General features: G+C 34.6%; 1 protein-coding gene and 1 long non-coding RNA gene across 2 annotated transcripts in view; both read right to left on the reverse strand.

Annotated features, from left to right (window-relative positions):
* The window catches only part of LOC126808781 (protein unc-93 homolog A), a 211,048-nt gene that overhangs the window by 113,640 nt on the left and 76,320 nt on the right, over positions 1-21,088 (reverse strand). The gene's annotated exons all lie outside the window — the stretch shown is intronic.
* Positions 203-3,218, reverse strand: LOC130010563 (uncharacterized). The gene is made up of 3 exons (XR_008785874.1): positions 3,155-3,218; positions 552-624; positions 203-336 (listed from the first exon to the last, which is right to left on the reverse strand). It is a non-coding gene; the product is annotated as an uncharacterized LOC130010563 (long non-coding RNA).

Below are 21,088 nucleotides of genomic sequence, written 5' to 3' on the forward strand. Positions count from 1 at the left end.
CTCGCCGTAGTTTAGTTGTACGCCATAATAGAAAAGTGGCCTGAAAATGATGATTTTTTGGCTTTTTTCGGTCTTAAAATTTCAATTTTTTTTCTACACTCTAAAAAATTGTTCGATTGATCTAAAATTGGGGCAGTGGGGTTTGGAGGGGTTACCCATCATACGTTTAAAAAAATGGTGAAAATCGGTCACACACCATGTGCCGGTCCCTGCTTGGTTCTCTCGCAAACGCATTCTTAAAAAGTCTCTTCTTTTATTATTATTTTTGCTCAAGACTGTCTGTGTCTTATAGTTGGCAGTGATACAAGGCAATTACCAATTTTCCATTTTCTTGGCCTGAACAAATAAAATAATAAAAGTCAAGTTTTTATTATTATGCAATTGGATTAATACAACTTTCGGTGGTATGATTTGAATAAATACAACATATCATGGGTATAACTGATTTGAAGTTTGAATTATTATTTCTCTAAGACAACTGGGCATTTACAAGTAGCTATGGTATGATTTGAATAAATATAACATATCATGAATATAACTGATAACTTCACCTGGATTCAGATTTCCTTTTAAAGCAATTAGACTGCACTATCGCTGGATTGTATTGCTAAAATTTACTGCAATCTGAAAAATAGAACACAATCAGTTATCAACTATCTACAAGTAAGTAGGTCATGTCTGTTTTTCAAAATGGCGCTCAGAAAGCAACAGAACACAAAACAAACATTGCAGTTCAGGACTGACTGGTGTCGAAGTTGTATCCTAAGAGTAGTTTTTTGAAAACGTAATCACACAGAAACACAATTATGCACATGCGGATATGATATAATATTGAATTAGCTTACCTCAAATACCTCGAAATATATTGTTTGGTCAGTTTGCCCGCCCGCCATATTACTATAAGCCAGACGTCCTTCGGCCAATTGAAATGGGCGTATATTTTGTTTTAACCGAAACGAAAAATTTGCGTTATAAATACATTGTCTTTATAAGACATAAAGAAGCAGATTTCACAAATTAAAAACACTTATATGGATATACTACTTCTGAATTTTTTGACTTGCTACGTTTCGATACACATACAGATATCTAATTTAATAAATACATTGTATTAAAAAATACAATAATAAGAAACCTGATAATCTTGTTTTCTGAACATACTTTTTTCACAACAATATCACTTTTTAAATTGGTTCTAACACCGAACTATTTAATTAATCGATACTAATCCAGGAAGGAATTACCACACTGCTTACGAATACATTTAACTTTTGTAGTATAATAGGGTTTAGTATCGTAAAATACTGCAATAAATATTTCTTCCTTTTTTTTTTAGATTAATTAATTTTGATTGGTCATTTACAGGTAAGCACATAAACCAATTAAATTAAATAAAAAGATTAACTCAACTATTTCCACACCCATTCAGACATTTTTTAAAACCTAAATATAATACTATTATTCTAATTTTCACACCCTTCGACAAATTCTTTGATGTGTCAAGTTTATTAGGGCGATATCAATCAGACACTTCCAAATGCAGACATTGTAATAACCTGTCTCTGTCTACTGTCTGAGACAAGGGTATAATCAGAATAATCTTTTATTATGCCTAATTAAATAAATAGTTTATAATTAGATAACAATTGATTAAAACTTCGATCTCTTTATATCAGTATACTGTTATAAAATACGTTGTTTTAACTATATTACATGTATTGCACTATACATACATGGGGATCTCTACTTAACGTTTGTAATAATTGATATAAGGTTTTAGATAACTACAAATATTATAGAAATCAAGTTAACAGTGGAATGAATTCCTCAACATTCAAAATCGGGAAGAGGGGTTTTACATATAGGCTAAGCCAGATCCCTAAGCCAGTTCCCCAATTCCATTCAGATTTTCTCAATAAATAAAAATAATATTATTACAGATAATAAAGTAACATAATAAATGTTATCTTAAAGTTCGACGTAATTAATTATATAAAAAAAACACACACAAGATTTGATAAATCTACGCAAGTTTGTGTTAAGGCATTGAAAAGAACACAAACCTGTGTTAATGCAATGTAAAACAACACAAGCTTGTGTTTAACACAAATCCTTGTGTTGAGATCCAACACAAGACTGTTTCACTGTATAACCTCAATTCATTGATCAACTGGATTTTTCCAAATGGGGTCAGATCCCTCATCATCAAAATATACACTGCGTTTTCGACTTGTTTTGGTTTTTATAAATTCCTTCGTTTACCTATGGGTTTAAAATCCTCACCCAATTTATTTCAGCTCTTAATGGATAAAGTATTACACGGGTTAACTTTTACTAGTGTTCTTTGTTATCTTGATCATCAAGCCCTAGAAATTACGTGGAACAATTTATAAACGTTGGATCGCAATATTACAACAATTTTACATTGAAATTGTTTACAAGCCAGCTGATCAGATGTGTGTACCTGATGCACTGTCGCGTATTTATGAACAACCTAACAGCAAATTCTACAAGTGTATTGAAAGCCCTGCGGAAGAGGATCCCTACTTTCCCTAGAATCAATGTGCTATTAATTTAGAACAATATCTTGTGTCAGATTCTGTTGAAAGTGTGTATGATGCAGACACTGAACATAATTGTGATATTGTAGACACTAATCCAAATATGAGTACAAGAGTGTCCGATTATATTCGATCTTGTGATTTCTGTCAACGCAGAAAGTTGACTAAAGATCATAACAAATCAGGAATTATCGCATATCCTACCCCAACTGCGCCGTTTGAAGTATGGCAAGCCGATTTATACGGATTTATTTCGACTAGTTCTAGTGGAAACTCGTATATATTCACAGATGTAGATATTTTTAGAAAGACTATTTTTACTGCACCTTTTGCTAACACTGGCTCTTTAATTAGAATTTCAGACTTTTGTCTGAAAGACTATTGTTTTTACTAAAAATTTTATTAGGCTTTCAGACTTCCATCTGAAAGACTTGTTTTTACTAAAATTATCATTATTATTAAGCTTTCATATTTGGTTTAAACAATATTTATTCATAAAATATCAAATAATACATTACGATTTTAAGATATGATACAAAAAAAAAAGCTAAAAGCTTATATTAATTTGCTTCATATATGTTTATATTACTTACTTGTGATATTTCAAGAATATGATAAAGTACATGTTTCTTGACGACGAAAGTTGAATACAACACTGTAAATACAACAAGATAAACAATTGAGTAACAGGCCGTTCTAACCACCACGCCAAATAACTAAATTCCATTAGATATACAGTTAAAGTTGAAAGCTTATTGTTTCTGTTAAGATTATTATTATTATTAAGCTTTCATATATTATTTTTTTTTTTTTTTTTTTTTTTTGTGTTTTGTCCACAAATCGGATTTCTCAGAATCTAACCATGGGATCTTCCTGAAACTTTGACCTATCCCACCAAAAATGGGTGGTGGCCTTTGCATAAATATATTTCAAAACGTTTTACGTATTTGAAATCACCGAAATTTACGAACGAAAAAATAAAAAAAATGCATAGTCATAACTTTGTGGTTTTTTTTTTTACCTATTTTACTAATTCTTTTTTCTTTGAGTACCATGAAGAAATTCTTTTTCAAATGCAATTTCGGATTTTCGAATTTCGTCCCGGAAATTCAGACCAACTTGTCAACTTCTTTAATATTTGAACGATATTCATGAAATTTGGAATGAAAGTAGATCTTACTAATGGGATTTGAAAGATGTCTATAGAAATTTTCTAAATTAAGGATCAAATTTTGAAAAAAAAACGACAAAATATAAGTCAGAATCCTTGAAGGAATGCCTAAAAAACGTTCAGAGCAGAATTATGATTTAGGTCAAGTGATGGTCCCCAATTTGAATTGAATATAAAAAATAGTGAAAATTCTACATTAACGGGCTTGTAAATAAACACAATAGATCGTAGTTTGTTGAATTCGTCTTCTATTTCTGAACTTAATATATTTCTGGATAGCCTGGCTCATGGCCCAATATTTGGCATTTGAATATTTCAAAATTTTGAATTTCGCCTCTGTCGTTTTTCGTGCCGACAAAGTTGTTTTCGAGTGAAAATTCGAGCGGTTTCGTGAATTTGTCTCCTTTTTGGGAAATTAATACATTTCTTGTTAGCCTCCTTCCAAGAATTGGCTGTGGCTTTGGAATCAATAGATTTTCAAAACGTTTTACGAATCCGAAATTTACTGATGAAAAAATTGATCTACATAGCTGTAAATTTGTGACTTTTTGATCTATTTTACTATATTTTTTTTTCTTGGAGTACCTTAAAACATTTACTTTAAATCTGCTATTTCCGATTTTCGAAATTCGAATATAACGTCATTAACATCTCATCCCGGAAGTAAAACCAACATGACAAGTTCTTGAATATTAGTACAATTTTCATGAAATTAGGAATGTAAATAGACCTGGCTGATCCAACTTCAACAAAGTCATTAGAAATTGTCTAAGTTATCTCGCCTTGGAGAATGATTTACATTGTCACTTTGTAAAGTGCCCCTGAACATGTTATATGAAAGGGTGCACTATAAATATGCTGTAATAAGAATAAGAATAAGAATAATAAAATATGGATCAAAGTTTTCAAAAAAATCAACGAAATATAGGTCAGATTGCATTGATTTTTTTTCTATACTAATTAAGAAAGTACTGACGATAACGGACGTATACTAATGTTTAAAAGAATGTATACGCACTAAAAATATGACTAAGTTTTATTTAGATTAAAAATATTTGATAAAACATTACTGGGTTTGTCTCTTGCGTCAAAACTCAACATTTCTAAGCAAAATAAAAAAGCGAAACAAATTGACCTTGTACCCAAATGCCGGTACGATGGAAAACGACTTTGGTTGATGCAGCACGAAATGTACAGTGTATACTTTGTTTTGGACATTAGTATAGTTTGGAGAATACGTCTTCTATTTTCCAAACTGAATACATTTCTGAATAGCCGGGGTCAGGGTCGAATTTATGGTATTTGAAAATGTCACAATTTCGAATTTGGCCGTTGACGTTTATCGTGCCGACAAAGTTTGTTACGTGTGAAAAATCCCATTAACTTCGCGAGTTTTTGACTGATTTTAATGATTATTATTTCTTGTTCAGATTTTTTATATGACCCATGACATGTGACAGGAAGTGACTGTGAATATGAAAACTTTCATATCTGCTTCATGTGAAAACTTATTGTTTCTGTTAAGATTATTAAGCTTTCATATTTCATTTGAAAGCTTATTGTTTCTGTGAAAACTTATTGTTTCTGTTAAGATTATTAAGCTTTCATATTTCATTTGAAAGCTTATTGTTTCTGTTAAGATAATAATAAAATAAAACCAACTATGAACAATCCAAACCATTAGACAAAACTCGAAGTGCTGAAAAAAACGGTATAGGCAAAATGGTGTAATCAACAGTGGTAACAGGTGTCCGGGAGAGTAAGCTTACCCTGCCTGGCGCCACACCCGCCATAGCTGCATCCAAACCATAAGACGAAATCTCGGTAAAATAGCGTGATTGGCCAATGGACTACCCCTTTTGCAAAATGCACGCGATGAACAGTGTTAACGATGTAGTAGAAATAATCAGGGAGGTAGTATACGCGTCAATTAAATTTATCTAGAATAATAGCCGAAATAGTTTTTGTGAGTTTAGTGGGCAAGTATCCCTGTAGTTGAAGCTTAGATGACAAATGCCTCGATCTTGCGCAACGAATTAGCTGAGACACAAACACTCCATAAGCTGGTGATATTGGAATGTTATTACTAATGAATGGAAAGTTAACAATCGGAAAGTCACAGTCATCACGTTTATCATACAATTTAATACTCAATTTATGGCAATTGTCAAATTCAAGACGCAGATCCAAGTAGGAAGCGTAATTTTCACTGTCAGTAGTGTTTTTAATTTCGAACTCATCAAGATATATGAATTCTACATAATCACTAAATTTGGGATTATTCAGTGATAGAACATCATCGATATATCGATAAGAGAAATTAAAATGTCTGACTACTCGTTTATTTGTTTTTACGAGTTTAGTTTAGTATAGTTTAGTTTAAACAATATTTTATTCATTTAAAAGGATTGAACAACAGGCAAAGCCTATATAAGTTCTTTCCCAGGGATACAGAAAATAATAAACGATAAATATAACATAAAAAAAAGATTAAATATAATAAATTGTAAAACCGAACATGTATACAGTTTCATGTGGAAATGATATATACGATGGAATTATTTGATATTATACAACAATAATATGTAAAAGCGAATCAAAACCTTTGGGTACTTTTAATAAAATAATGGACTGCTTCAAAAATCAAGATATTGGAGGTATTCGAAAGATCTGTAGAGCCATTTAAAATCAAATCTAGATTAATATTTTCTGTGAATACCTTTAATGAATTTAATAGTTCGATTCTGATAGCTGAATAAGATGGGCAAGAGAAGAAAAAGTGGAAGTTATCTTCATCCGAAGAATTGCATTTTGGACATTTTGCATTTATTTCTTAGTTGGCAGTGAATGATATTTTTCTTACGGTTTCCATAGTGAAAATAACTAGGTTTTTTATGTATAGGGTACTGACTCAGGAGACTGGACATAAAAGTATTCAGAGACGGTGATAACTGCACGTGCGCAGGAAGACTATTCCATAGTTTTATTGTGTTTGGGAAAAAACCTTTTATATAAGAAGACGTTTTACATTGTGGTATTTTCAGTTTGTCGTTTCTAAGATTGTAATAATTTGTTTCAGGTTGTATTTTCATTAGAATATCGGGCAAATACTGACGACTATAGCAATTAAGGATTTTATAAAAATAGACGAGTTTATGCTTTTGGTGGCGTTTGAACAGTGGTTCCCACACTAATTCGTCATAAACATATTTTCTGTGGGAATTTCGGCGCAGACCAGTTATGATTCTCCTTGCTTCTAGTTGGATATTCTCAAGTAATTCCGAATCTTCAATACTACAATTATCCCATATACTATCCCCATACTCCATAAGAGGACGTATAAATGACGTAAATATCATACATAACGTAGATCGGTTTAATTTAAATTTTAATTGGCGTAGTATGTTGAGTCTATTGCAAGCTTTTTTTGTGAATTTTAGAAATATGTTCTGCCCATGTTCCGTTTAGATGAAATGTTAGTCCCAGGTGGTAGTGTGAGGAAACTTTATCAATAATTTTATTTTCAAACATAAGATTAGGATGATTAGGTTTTTTTACGTGTGAATATTAAGTTTTTAGTTTTATTTGGGTTAAATTTTATTTGCCATTTATTTACCCACGTTGATATTAGCTTCAGATCACTATTAATTGAATTAGCAGTTTCTGAAGGGTTATCATTTATAATTGCAAATAAGGACGTATCGTCAGCAAATAATCGTACATTGTTATCTAGATTGTCTGAAATATCATTTATGTATATTAAGAATAGAAAAGGACCGAGTATCAATCCCTGGGGAACCCCGGATTCAACTGACAAATAAGGTGATTGAAAACCTTCAAGGACAACACATTGTTTACGATTTGTTAAATAATTGTATATCCAATCACATAAATTTAGACTAATACCATACTTTCGCAGCTTATATATAATTCCCATGTGCCAGACTTTATCAAACGCTTTAGAAATATCACAGAATACAAAGCTAAGCTCTTTCCCTTTATCTAGATTACTTATGATTATATACTATTCAAAAAAAGTAGGGGATATTTGATTTTTAAGTGTTATTACAGTCACCTAATGAAACTGACGAAGAAACAAATGACAAAATGAAATGAAGTTCACATTCATCGATTTATTCCAAATGATCGTTAGACTAAGTAAGGCACAGACTGACCATTATAAGGGTAAAATGATACCCGGGGTCAAACAGCAAAGTTACCACAGCATCACAACCAAGTCAGTAACGGGTAAATCCTCCTCTGTTTGCCAAACAAGCATTGATCCGACGTGGCATACTCCTAATGAGACGTCTAAGGTCATTTTGGTCCAGATTGTCCCATTCCTGTTGCAACGCAGCAGCAAGTTCTTGGACATTGGCAGGACGTTGTTGACGTTGACGTAACCTCTGTCCAAGCATGTCCCAGACATGCTCGATGGGGGAGAGGTCGGGACTCAGTGCTGGCCAAGGTAATGTGGTGATGTTCTGTTGTTGGAGGTAACCTGTAACGATCCTGGCCCTGTGACATCTTGCGTTGTCATCCTGGAAGATGAAACGGCGGCCATGACGTCGTGCGAACGGCACAACATGGACTGCCAAGATGTTGTCCCGGTAGTACTGGCCTGTAACACGCCCTGCAACAACATGTAAAGCCGTTCTTTCAGCAACAGTGATGCCTCCCCACACCATAACAGAACCACCCCCAAATCGATCATGTCTGATGACGTTAACGTCTTGGAAGCGCTCGTTTCGACGACGCCACACCCTCCTACGTCTGTCCAAAAAATCAACAGTGAACCTTGACTCATCTGAAAACATCACATTGCTCCAGCGTCGATTATCCCAGTGTTGACGATCCCTACACCAACGACGTCTTGCCTGAATGTGATGATCTCTCAAACAAGGGATCACGCGAGGACGTCGGGCGCGAAGGTGACCCCTATGCAGTCGATTCCGAATCGTCTGGCCACTCACTCTCACACCAGTGTCTGTTTGAAGACGAACGCTGATCTGATTTGCTGTGATGACACGATTTCTCAAGGCCAAGGTACGGATAAATCGATCCTGGGCTTGAGTTGTCGCCCTTGGTCGACCTGAGCGTGGTCTGTCCTGTACAGATTGTGTATCACGGTATCTGGACCATAGCCTGCTTATGACAGACTGAGAAACATTCATCGTCCGCGCCACAACCGCCTGTGTTGTGCCGATCTGTAGCATGCCAAGGGCACGTAACCTTTCATTTTGGGTAAGCCGACGCATATCAAAATTTGTTTTCTGGTCACTAAAACAATTAAACTGATGTTTCCACCCTGGAATTCAATGCCACAATGACTGTAACATTCAAAGTCAGAGTCGTGCAAATCTTGGGTTGGACCCCCATGATGATCCCAAGCATCACCTGCATTCCATGCGGTAGCTATTGGTGCGTTTGGGCGTCACATGTAACTGGAAATGTTTCTTCTGTTAGGTTCTATAGTGACTTTTTTCGTAGTCATTTGCATATTTTAGTATTATGCCCCCAAAATCAAATATCCCCTACTTTTTTTGAATAGTATTATATATCTCAAGAAGTTGGTTTATTGTTGAATCATTTTTTTGAAATCCTGACTGATGTTTAGATAATAAATCATATTTTTTAATAAAGTTATACAGGTGTTTTAGGATAATTTTTTCAAAAATCTTACAAATTGTGCACGTTAAGGAAATGGGGCGATAATTATCTGGTAATTGTGGATCACCCTTCCCTTTAAAGGCAGCTGTGACATGTGAAGTTTTCCATATGTCTGGAAGTTGTTTAGTTGTAAGGCACGGGTTAAATAGACGAGTTAATGGAATTACAATGGCGGGAGATATGTTTTTTTAGAATTAATGGGCTGATTTCATCTGGACCTGGTGGCTTTGAAGATTCGAGTATTTTTAATTGGTCTTTAACCTCTTGTTCAGTTACGATAAAATCATTCATTGTGATGTCAGAGCGTGCATCAAAGGGAAGTAATTCATGTGAGGTATCTAGTTTTGAAACAGATGTAAAGTATGAATTTAATACCGTCGCCTTATCAATTGGATGATAATAAATTTTGCCATTGAGGTTAATTGGGGTTTGATTATTGCTGTTTACGTTTTCCATTTTCACAACTGATTTGATGTGACTTTATGATTATTTATTTTATTAGTGATTTTTTATTTAAAATCATCTTTCGCTTGACGTATGAGTGAAATCACCTCATTTCTAACTTTACGGAACTGTAGCCAATGGTTTGGGTTATTTGACTTTTTGGCACGCTTATGGGCTCGGTTTCTTTGTCGAATTTTTAGGCGGATGCAGTTGTTCATAAAAGGTTTATCGTTTGGACTAATTGTGACTACTTTACTAGGAATGAATGTTGATGTGTTTTCGTCAAGGACATTTTTAAAATCATTATATAATTTATTTATATCATTACTATTAAAAACCGTTGTTGACCATTCTATTTGTTTAAGAGAATTACATAAGCCTTCAAAATTAGCCTGGTTATAATTTCTGATTTTCCGTCTATAAATAAAACATATTTTACACGTGGGTTTGAGAAATTAAATTGTAAAACCTCCAATGTTATCTACGGTATAGAATGTACACTCGGCGGACTGGGTTATTTTGGCGAAACTAAAGGCCCTTTACATTTACACATTAACGGTCATCGTCACATTTTAACCAACCTGACCATTCTATACTATCAATGAGAGTGTCTATATTAGAGAAAATTTTCTAGATACTAAGTCGAGCGCTCTAGATACTATGTCGAGCGCTCGAGATAATACAATCGAACACGGGTCAACCGATGTTTTAAGCTGTATAATTTTGTGCATTATTTAATGATAAACTTGCAGAATTAAGATATTCATTTGTTCGTTTTTACAGCCCATCCAAAGCTGCAGTGACGGAGCGCCACTCCCCCCCCCCTCCACCACGATCGATCACGACATTTGCGCCAGGGTAAATTAGGCAATGATCAGTTCCTACATATGAAATAAATAACCTTGGATCAGACCTGAGCTTCTAGATAAGAGGACATGTCAGTTTCTCCTAGCAAAACTCTGTAACCTCGATATATACAATTATTGATTCGTATAATAACATGCGATATACTCCCTACTTGGAAGGGTGTAAATATAACGGGAAATATTTAGTGTATGGGTGCGGGTCCGCTCCGTCATTGCAGTTTTGGATGTGCTGTAAAAACAAACAAATGAATATCTTTATTCTGCAAGATTATCATTAAATAATGCACACAATTATACAGATTAGAACATCGGTTGACCCGTGTTCGATTGTATTATCTCGAGCGCTCGACTTAGTATCTCGAGCGCTCGACTTAGTAGTAGTTTCCTGCAAATCGGATTTCTCAGAGTCTAACCATAGGATCTTTATGAAACTTTGACAAATTTTCAAAAAAATCGACGAAATATAGGTCAGATTTCCTTGAATTTTTTATTTCTGTACTAGCTAAGCTAAGAAATTACTGATTCGTACACAAAAAATGAAGTCTGCCGATTGAACCGGAAGTTCCACCATCTTGAAACGTGAAAAATCCATAAGGCTTTTGCAATATTTTACTTACAGACATGGGAGTTACATTTTCCGAATCTTTAAAGGAATGGCTAAAAATCTATCGGATCAGAATTTTGATATCGGTCAATTGATGGTTACCATTTTGAACTGAATATGAGAAAAAGTGAAAAATCGACGATAACGACATGAAAATGAAAACAATAGGCCGTAGTTTCAAGTTTTAAAATAATAAGAATGAAATGATTACAGCAATACAAGTCTCAGTTATTTCCCAATTTTTTTTTTGCCCGGGTGCAATGTTTATATATATACGCATAAATATCAGCATTTTCCAGCGTCGTTTCCCCTTGTCAGTGGTACAGAACAGAGGCCCTGAGAAGAACAGCTATCTAATCGTTCGGATGGGTCGATCAACCGAGGACCCGTCTATAAATTGGGGTCCACGTAAAAGATCCCTTGGCAGTTGGAATTCGATATAAGAGTAGGCCATAGTACCGCTACCTGGGCAAAATTTCCCCCATACCATTCTGTATAGCGTATGCCTGTCTTAATTAGCCCAGTAGAAGCAGAACAGCAGGACGTTAAATCCCATTTCATTTCATATTAATAACTGCGCAATTTAGGGTTGTATAATTTTTCAAATGATCATCCCACGACACAATTTAATTATTCGACATTTTCCTGACATTTTATGAGTTATTTCCCGCCATTTTCATTTCATTTTCTCATCTGTCCCGTGTTTTAACATCTAGATCCGTAATTTAAACTTCTGGAAAGGGGAGTCAATTCGATTACAGCAATACAAGTCTCAGTTATTTCCCTTAATTTTCCAGATTTTTTTTTTTTTTTTTTTTTTTTTGCCCGGATGCAATGTTACTCACTATATATACGTATATAACTTCGAGTTTTGATCGATTTTAATAACTCCTTTTCCTTGTTGAGATTCTTTATATAACCCATGACATGTGACAGAAACTGACCGTGAATATGAAAGCTTTCATATCTGCCTAGCAGATCTAGTATTATTATTATTTTTTGGTGTGTATTTTCTGCAAATCGGATTTCTCGGAATCTAACCATACGATCTTTCTGAAACTTTGACCTACAAAAAAAAAAAAAAAAAAAAAAAATGGGGTGCGGACGTTGATTAAATATATTTTCAACATCTAGATCCGTATTTTAAACTTCTGGAACGGGGAGTCAATTCGATTACAGCTATACAAGTCTCAGTTATTTCTCTTTATTTTCAAATTGTTTTTGCCCGGATTGCACCGGGGGGGGGGGGGGGGGGGGGTATTGGGATATTAGACTGAACCTCGTAAGTGTCGTAATCTGGGGGAAAAAGTAAATTCTCCGACACAAAACCTATTCAATATGTTCTATTCGAACAGTTTCTGTCATTTTGGGGGGTTTCATGTTTGTACATTATTGTCCATAGCATGGTTTTTATTTTGTCTGATATATGGAAACACCTGCTGTCCCAGCCAGGTGACTTTATTCTAGCTCTTTGAACTATAGAAATATCTTTCAAGTTTTAAAATAGTAAAAATGAGATGATTACAGCAATACAAGCCTCAGTTATTTCCCAAAAATTGTTTGCCCTGGTGCAATGTTATTCATTATATATACGCATAAATATCACCATTTTCCATCTTCGTTTCCACTTGTCAGTGGTACAAAATGGAGGCCCTGACAAGAACAGCTGTCTAATTGTTCGGGTGGGTCGATCAACTGAGGACCGTTCTATAAATTGGGGCCCACGTAAAAGATCCCTTGGCAGTTGGAATTCGATATAAGAGTAGGCCATAGTGCTGCTGCCCGGGCGAAATTTCCCTCATCGCATTCTGTATAGCGCATGCCTGTCTTAATTAGCCCAGTAGAAGCAGAACAGCACGACACAATTTTCTTGTTCGACATTTTCCTGCCATTTTCTTAGTTATTTCCCGCCATTTTCATTTCATTTTCTCATCTGTCCCGTTTTTCAACATCTAGATCCGTATTTTAAACTTCTGGAACGGGGAGTCAATTCGATTACAGCAATACAAGTCTCAGTTATTTCCCAGATTTTTTTGCCCGGATGCAATGTTACTCACTATATATACGCATATATCTTCGAGTTTTGGTCTATTTTAATAATTGTTTTTTCCTTGTTGGGATTATCGAATTTCAAAAATTCGTCGCTGTGATTTTGAACCGGAAGTTGTGACCAACTTGACAACTTCTTTATAGTTGCACGATTTTCATGAAATTTAGTATGTAAGTAGATCTTACCGATGCGACTTGAAAGATGTCATTAGAAATTTTTCTAAATTATCTCCCCTTGATGAAATTAAGGATCAAAGTTTTCAAAAAAATCAACGAAATATAGTTCAGATTGCCTTGAAATTTTTGTCCTATACTAGCTAAGAAAGTACTGATGTGTACACAAAATATGAAGTCTGCCGATTGAACCGGGAGTGCTACCATCTTAAAACGTGAAAAATCCATAAGGCTTTTGCAATATTTTACTTAAAGACATGGGAGTTACATTTTCTGAATCCTTTAAGGAATGCCTAAAACTCTATCGGATCAGAATTTTGATATCGGTCAACTGATGGTCACCATTTTGATCTGAATATGAGAAAAAGTGAACAATTTTCGATAACGGACATGAAGATGAAAACAATAGGCCGTAGATGAGAGAATAAGTCTCTTATTTCCAAAATGAATACATTTCTGGATAGCCGGGATCGGGGTCGAATTTGTGGTGTTTGAAAATGTCAAAATTTCGAATTTTGCCTTTGACCTTTTATGTGCCGACAAAGTTGTTTACGAGTGAAAATTCGCATTAACTTCGCTAGTTTTTGACCGATTTTAATGATTATTTTTTCTTGTACAGATTTTTTAAATGACACATAATACTTTCATCTTTTTGACAAAGTGAGTAACACCTGACGTAAAGTGATGCCTGGCCGGCCGAATTTTGCCGATTTTGTTTTTATTAAAGTCACATTATTCAATTTAATTTTTTTAAAAACTGCAGAAATTTGAAATCGGGTCAAATGTTGATCGCGAACGATTAAGTTGGACATCATTTGCTTAATTTGAAAGTTTTATCAAAATCGGTTGGTAACGAAACGATATTTTGCGCGGTTGAAATGTTTCTTGTTAGAACTCGGCGCCTTTTGGGGCGATTTTAATATTTCCTTTTTGTTTTAAAAATTCTTGACAACATCAGTAACATCTGACGTGAAGTGATGCCTTGTTGGAATATTTCTCGTTATAATTCAGTCAGTTGTTGGCCAATTTGTTTATTAAAGTGACACCATTTCATTCATTTTTAAAAAAGAAGTGCAGAACTTTCAATTCAGGTCAAACGTTGATCGCAAAGGATTAAGCTTGTCAGTGGGGGCTTTTTTTTCAGGTTTTGTAAAAAAAAAATCTGTGGTAATCAAAGGATCCTGTGAAAATTAAACTGTTAAAACAGAAAATTTTGCCCGGTTGAAATATTTACCCTGATAACCTAGTTAATAATTCTGTTCTCTTTAAGATTATGCAACTTATAAAATGTTAAACGGAAAATTTTGCCTGGTTGAAATGTTTCTCATATTACCTCAGCGACTTTTTGACCGATTTTAACAATTTTTTTTTCTTTTTAAGATTCTTGACAAAAGAAGTAGTTAGAGGATTCCATTAGAAATGGATTATATACATAAAATAAAGTAAATGCGTCCATTCTAGATGATTTTTTTATTACTGACATGTTTCATACAATTTTCAAAGTAATGTAGGTAACATTTTCAAAGTAATGTAGTTATCTACATTACTTTGAAAATTTTATGAAACATGTCAGTAATAAAATAATCATATATAAAAGTAAAATTCAAGTATTAGAGAAAAAACACTAAAAATTAAAATGTTGGCTAGTTCTTTCATCGTTATCAAACGAATCGTCAGGCATTAAAATGGCCTGACGATTCGTTTGATAACGATAACGATATATATATATATATATATACACAAAAACATAAAAGTTTTTGAAAAAAGAACTACATTACTTGTCGATTACTAGCACTTTCGCTTATTTTATTCAGCTCTTCAGGTAAACAACATTTAGTTAAAAAAACAATGACTATGGTAAGTGAATGTGGAGAAATAAATTGTAAGACATGTAAAATAATAATTACGGGCTCCTCATTCCAGATCACCGTTAATAAACTTTTTCATATTAAGCAACCCATGAACTGTAAATCCAGTTATGTCATATATGTGATTGTTTGTTCTGGCTATAATAGACATACATTGGAAAAACTATAAGTATGCTAAAGACAAGGATGAACCTGCATCGGCAGCATATACTCAATCCACAATATAGGATGATCCCACTTAGTGAACATATAGATGTTTGTGGTGGTTGCAAATTTAGTGTTTTTCCAATGTACAAGCTAAATAACAATAATAATGATTTGTTAGAAGCCAAAGTGGCATATTTTATTGACAAATATCGGCCAGCTTTAAATGTAAAATTATAGTAGTTTTATTGCATATAGGCCTAGTTATTGTTATCTGATTTGATATTCTATTAAATGTCCCTTTTATGTATTACTGTGTTATTATGACGCTATGACGTCATAGTCATTGTTGTATTACCTAAATGTTGTTTACCTGAAGGGCTTAATCAAATAAGCGAAAGTGCTAGTAATCGACAAATAATGTAGTTCTTTTTTCAAAAACTTGTATATTTTTGTGTATTTAATACCTAAGAGTAGTTATCTTTAACTTTTCATATATATATATACATGTATTGCGATTCTTTATATAACCCGTGACATATATGACAGGAAGTGATCTGTGAATATCCATCTTTCTCCTTTTTAACTAAGTGTTTAAAAGTAAATTTAAAAGGAAAAAAAAAAAGAACTCCATTCAAATACTATAGCTCTTTTTGAGATTATTTATATAACCCATGACATGTGACAGGAATTGATCTGTGAGTATCCATCTTTCTCCTTTTTAGCTAAATGTTTAAAAGTAGAACTCAATTCAAATACAATAGCTTTTTTTGAGATTCTTTATATAACCCATGCCATGTGACAGGAAGTGATCTGTGAATATCCATTTTTCTCCTTTTTAACTAAGTGTTTAAAAGTTGATTAAAAAAAGAACTTGATTCAAATACTAGGCTAAAGCCTATCAGCTTTAGTAAAAGCTGTCCATTTAAATTGATATTACACCTTTTAACCAAATCAAAGTGGTCAAGTCATTTTAGATTATACCTCGAAAGTGTCCTAATATGAGGGAAAAGGGTGGTTTCTCCAAAATAAACCTATGTATATGTTACATTTAAACAGTTTGTGCTCGTCAAGTACATTCTTTGTAAGCATGAAATGTGCATTTTAGGTTACGGTATATGTATAACTTTGCAAATGATTAACACGCCTTAATCCGCGTTGTAGTGAAGGTATTGTAAGAATAAATAAAATGAGGTTTAAGGTCCCACTTCTCTGCTCCAGTTTGGCTAAGGAGTATTTGCATAATATTCTCTCTGGGGTATCTAATACCGCTTCTCATTGAGGTCTTAACACAGCTAACCATATCAATGGTACCATATCAATCAAAGCAGGAATGTGGACGTATATTGCAGCGTTAGCGATGCTCACGATTAGTTCTTTCCAGCCATTTTCATTTCAATTTCTCATCCGTCTCGTTTTTAAACGGCTTGGTCTATTTTTCTGAAACTTCTGGAAAGGGAAGTCATTCCGATTACAGCAATACAAGTTTCAGTTATTTCCCTTTAGTTTTCTGTTATTTTTTTGCTCGGGTGCAATGTTTCTCGCTATATTTAGACTTGTGAGAGAGAGAGAAATGGGGTTTAACATCCACTCGACACAAACTAGGTCATTTCGGGACTAACACATGGTTTAATTTTATTTCAATAATTCGCTTGTGCGTAGGGGTCTTTAGCAGTGGGAGGAAACCGGAGGACCCGGAGAAAACCCACGAGGTTGGACAGGCGACCCTACTCCTTGCCACGTACAACCGGGGATTCGAAACCACGCCAGTTGACTCAATGACAGACTTTATGGTACAGCGCGCACGTGCTAACCATTCAGCCACCCAACCCCCCATTTAGACTTGTAACTTCGAGAGTTTTTCACCGATTTTGATAATTTATTTTTCTTGGTTTTTTTTGCTTTTAACATACTTGATATAATCCATGACACGTGACGATAAATATGAAAGCTTTCGTATCTGCATGGGACAGTATTATATCAGATCTAGTTATTATTAAGCTTTCATATTACATATGAAAGCTTATTGTTTCTGTTAAGATTATTATTGTTATTTTTTTTTTGTGTTTTGTCCACAAATCGGATTTCTCAGAATCTAACCATAGGATCGTTCTGAAACTATCCCCCCAAAAATGGGTGGTGGCTGTTGATTAAATATATTTTCAAAACGTTTTACGAATCCGAAATCACCGAATTTTACGAAGGAATGCATTTGACCTACAATGCTGTAACTTTGTGACTATTTGACCTATTTTACTAATTCTTTTTTCTTTGAGTATCTTGAAACATTTACTTCAAATCTGCAATTTCGGATTTTGGCATTTTGAAAATTCGTCGCTGTCATTTCGAACCGGAAGTTATTACCAATTTGACAACTTCTTTAATAGTTGTGCGATTTTCGTGAAATTTAGAATGTTAGTAGATCTTGCCAATGCGACGTCAATGATGTCCTTGGAAATTTTCTAAATTATCTCCCCTTGGTGAAATTAAGGATCAAAGTTTTCAAAAAAATCGTCGAAATATAGGTCAGAATGACTTAAAAAAAAAATTCGATACTAGACAAGTAATTACTGATTCGTACATAAAATATGGAGTTTGTCGATCGAACCGGAAGTGCCACCATCTTTAAACGTGAAAAATCAAAAAGGCTTTTTTGCTATTTTACTTACAGACACGGGCGTCATATTTTCGGAATCCTGGAAAGAATGCCTAAAAATCTATCGGATCAGAATTTTGATTTCGGTCACGTGATGGTCACCATTTTGAATTGAAAATGAAAAATAGAAGCAATTTGAAGGGCCGGGACTTTGGAACACAAGAACTCTCCTTCTAATTAAGCTAGAATGTTCAAACTTGGTGTAGGCGTTCACTAGGTCAATGTCATGATTGAGTTCAAAGATGAGCATTTTTTGCCTAGGGTAAGCAGAGATAAGCAAGCTGATTTGTTGATTCTTTAGGGCACGATGACATTGGTTATAATGAATGGAGGGCGATGAAACTCTTGTCAATCGAGAGGCTAATAGCTGGCCTGTTGTGTGAAATCATTGTATCATTTTTTGAAAATGTCCAGGGTAGCCGAAAAAAGGAGATCGAAATCCAAAAAGTCGTATTTTTACGATTTGGGGCATTTTTAGAGGTCGTGTAAAGTAAAATAAAGCATGCATATACATATATTATTGATATTAAATATATCATATAAAAAACTAAACAATGAATCAACTGTCATTGACAGATTTTATATTAAAAGCATGGTCAGTGGAAGGTCAGCGTATTGTCTAACTTGAACTCACTGACTCCGTAACATTATTGTGGGTATGGTATAAGCTGAATTTGATGAGATGCACATATCTCGTATGACTATTTGGTACTTACAGTGTTAGACTTTGTCGTAACGTTACGGTCTCCATTCATCAAATCGTCGTTGGGGCTATAATACGATTTTGAATCAAGTTATTTATCACTGAGGGACTCAAAATTAGGTTTGATGTAGCTCTGCTCATTTACAGTGGCGAATTTAACGGGCTCATGGGTTCCAGCTCCCTCCTCTAGAAATTTCACAGCACCCGCATGGATTGTGGCTAATTTTGTGGCAGAATTTTATTTTTCTGGGGGAGGTATTTCTAAATGGCTCCGACACAAGTGCCTGAAATGCCATGAAATCACGTTTTCGGCCTCCAATTAAAATTTCTTAGCGGGAGAACCCCCTGACCCGACCCCCTTGCGGGGCTTCACGGTCGGTATCAGCCCCCCTCCCCACCACCATGGTTAATCCGGCGTTGATGTTCCCTCTTGTGCAGCTGCAAAAGAATGTACAAGTTCATTGCCTCATTGTCAAAGATCCCACTTTTCTACCCCAGTTCGGGTAATGAGGTCGAGCGTATATTGTATGGGGGATATTAAACAAGCAAACAGTATGGCTGATGTCTCCCGCCAAAACCCCAAAGTAAAAGATGACACATTAATTAATCGCACTTTCATATTTTTTTCAAAAGTATCGAGCAATCAAACTATACTGTAAATTTCATCACTCTCTGTCAGATAGAAATCAAGGTTATCTTGTCCCAAAGCATCGACCAATGAAATTGCCAAGCTGTAGCTCAAAATGTTCAGTCAAGACCTGATGAACATCTACACCAAGTTTAAACATTCTAGCTCAATTAAAAGCTGGGTTGTTATGTTCCAGTACTTCATTATAACCAAAGTTATCATACCCCAAAGCATCAACCAATTCAAAGTCCCGGCCAATCAAGTTGCTTTGCTTATCCTGACTAAGAGAATGCTCATTGTCGAACTTGGTCAAGGTAATATGGTCAAGGTACTAATGTAATGAAACTATACACAAAGTTTCATCAAATTGCTTATCTCTGCTTACCCATTTTAATAGTCCCCTGCCAATCGAAAAGCCCCCCGACCCACCCACTCCACTCCCGTGTAATACATTAGGTTATAATTGTGTTACAAACGTATCACAAGGAGCATTTGAATATTCTCTCTGAGGCATCTGATACCACTTGTTCCTATTATTATTTTTTTTTTTTTGTGTCATTTCTACAAATCGGATTTCTCAGAATCTAACCATAGGCTCAATCTGAAACTTTGACCTACCCCCCCCCCCCAAAAAAAAATGGGGTGCGAATGTTGATTAAATATATTTTCAAATCGTTTTTCGAATCCGAAATCACCGAATTTTACGAACAAATTCATTTGACCTACATTACTGTAACTTTGTAACTATTTGATCTATTTTACTAATTCTTTTTTTGAGGGGTGCCTTGAAACATTTACTTAAAATCTGCAATTTCGAATTTCGAAAATTCGTCGCTGTGATTTTGAACCGGAAGTTGAGATCAATTTGAAAACTTTTTTAATAGTTGCACGATTTTCATGAAATTTAGAATGTAAGTAGATCTTATCAATGCGACTTCAAAAATATCATTAGAAATTTTCTAAATTATCTCCCCTTGATGAAATTAAGGATCAAAGTTTTCAAAAAAATCGACGAAATATAGGTCAGATTGCCTTGATTTTTTTTTTCTTTACTAGCTACGACACTACTGATTCGTACACAAAAAATTGAGTTTGTAGCTCAAACCGGAAATGCCACCATCTTGAAATGTGAAAATTACATAAGGCTTTTTTGATATTTTACTTACAGACAAGGCAATTATATTTTCCGAATCCTTGAAGGAAAGCCGAAAAACGGTAGATAACACAATTTTGATTTCCGGCAAATGATGGACGCCATTTTGAATTGAAAATGACAATTAGTGAAAAATCCACATTTATGGGCTTGAAAACATATACAATTGGTCGTGACCTAGAGAATATGTCTCCAGGATAGCCTGGATCATGGTCGAACGTTTGGTATTTGAATATTTCAAAAATTCGAATTTCTCCTTTGATGTTTTCCGTGCCGACAAGGTTGTTTTCGAGTTTAGCTGGATTTGACTTCGCGCATGCGCTACGCTAGAACCAAAGGTACCATGAGTACTAAATTCCGGCGAGCAACTTTTCACGTTGGTACCTAGGTACCCTGA

Source organism: Patella vulgata, chromosome 1 (assembly GCF_932274485.2).
Source record: "Patella vulgata chromosome 1, xgPatVulg1.2, whole genome shotgun sequence".
Lineage (NCBI taxonomy): Eukaryota > Metazoa > Mollusca > Gastropoda > Patellidae > Patella > Patella vulgata.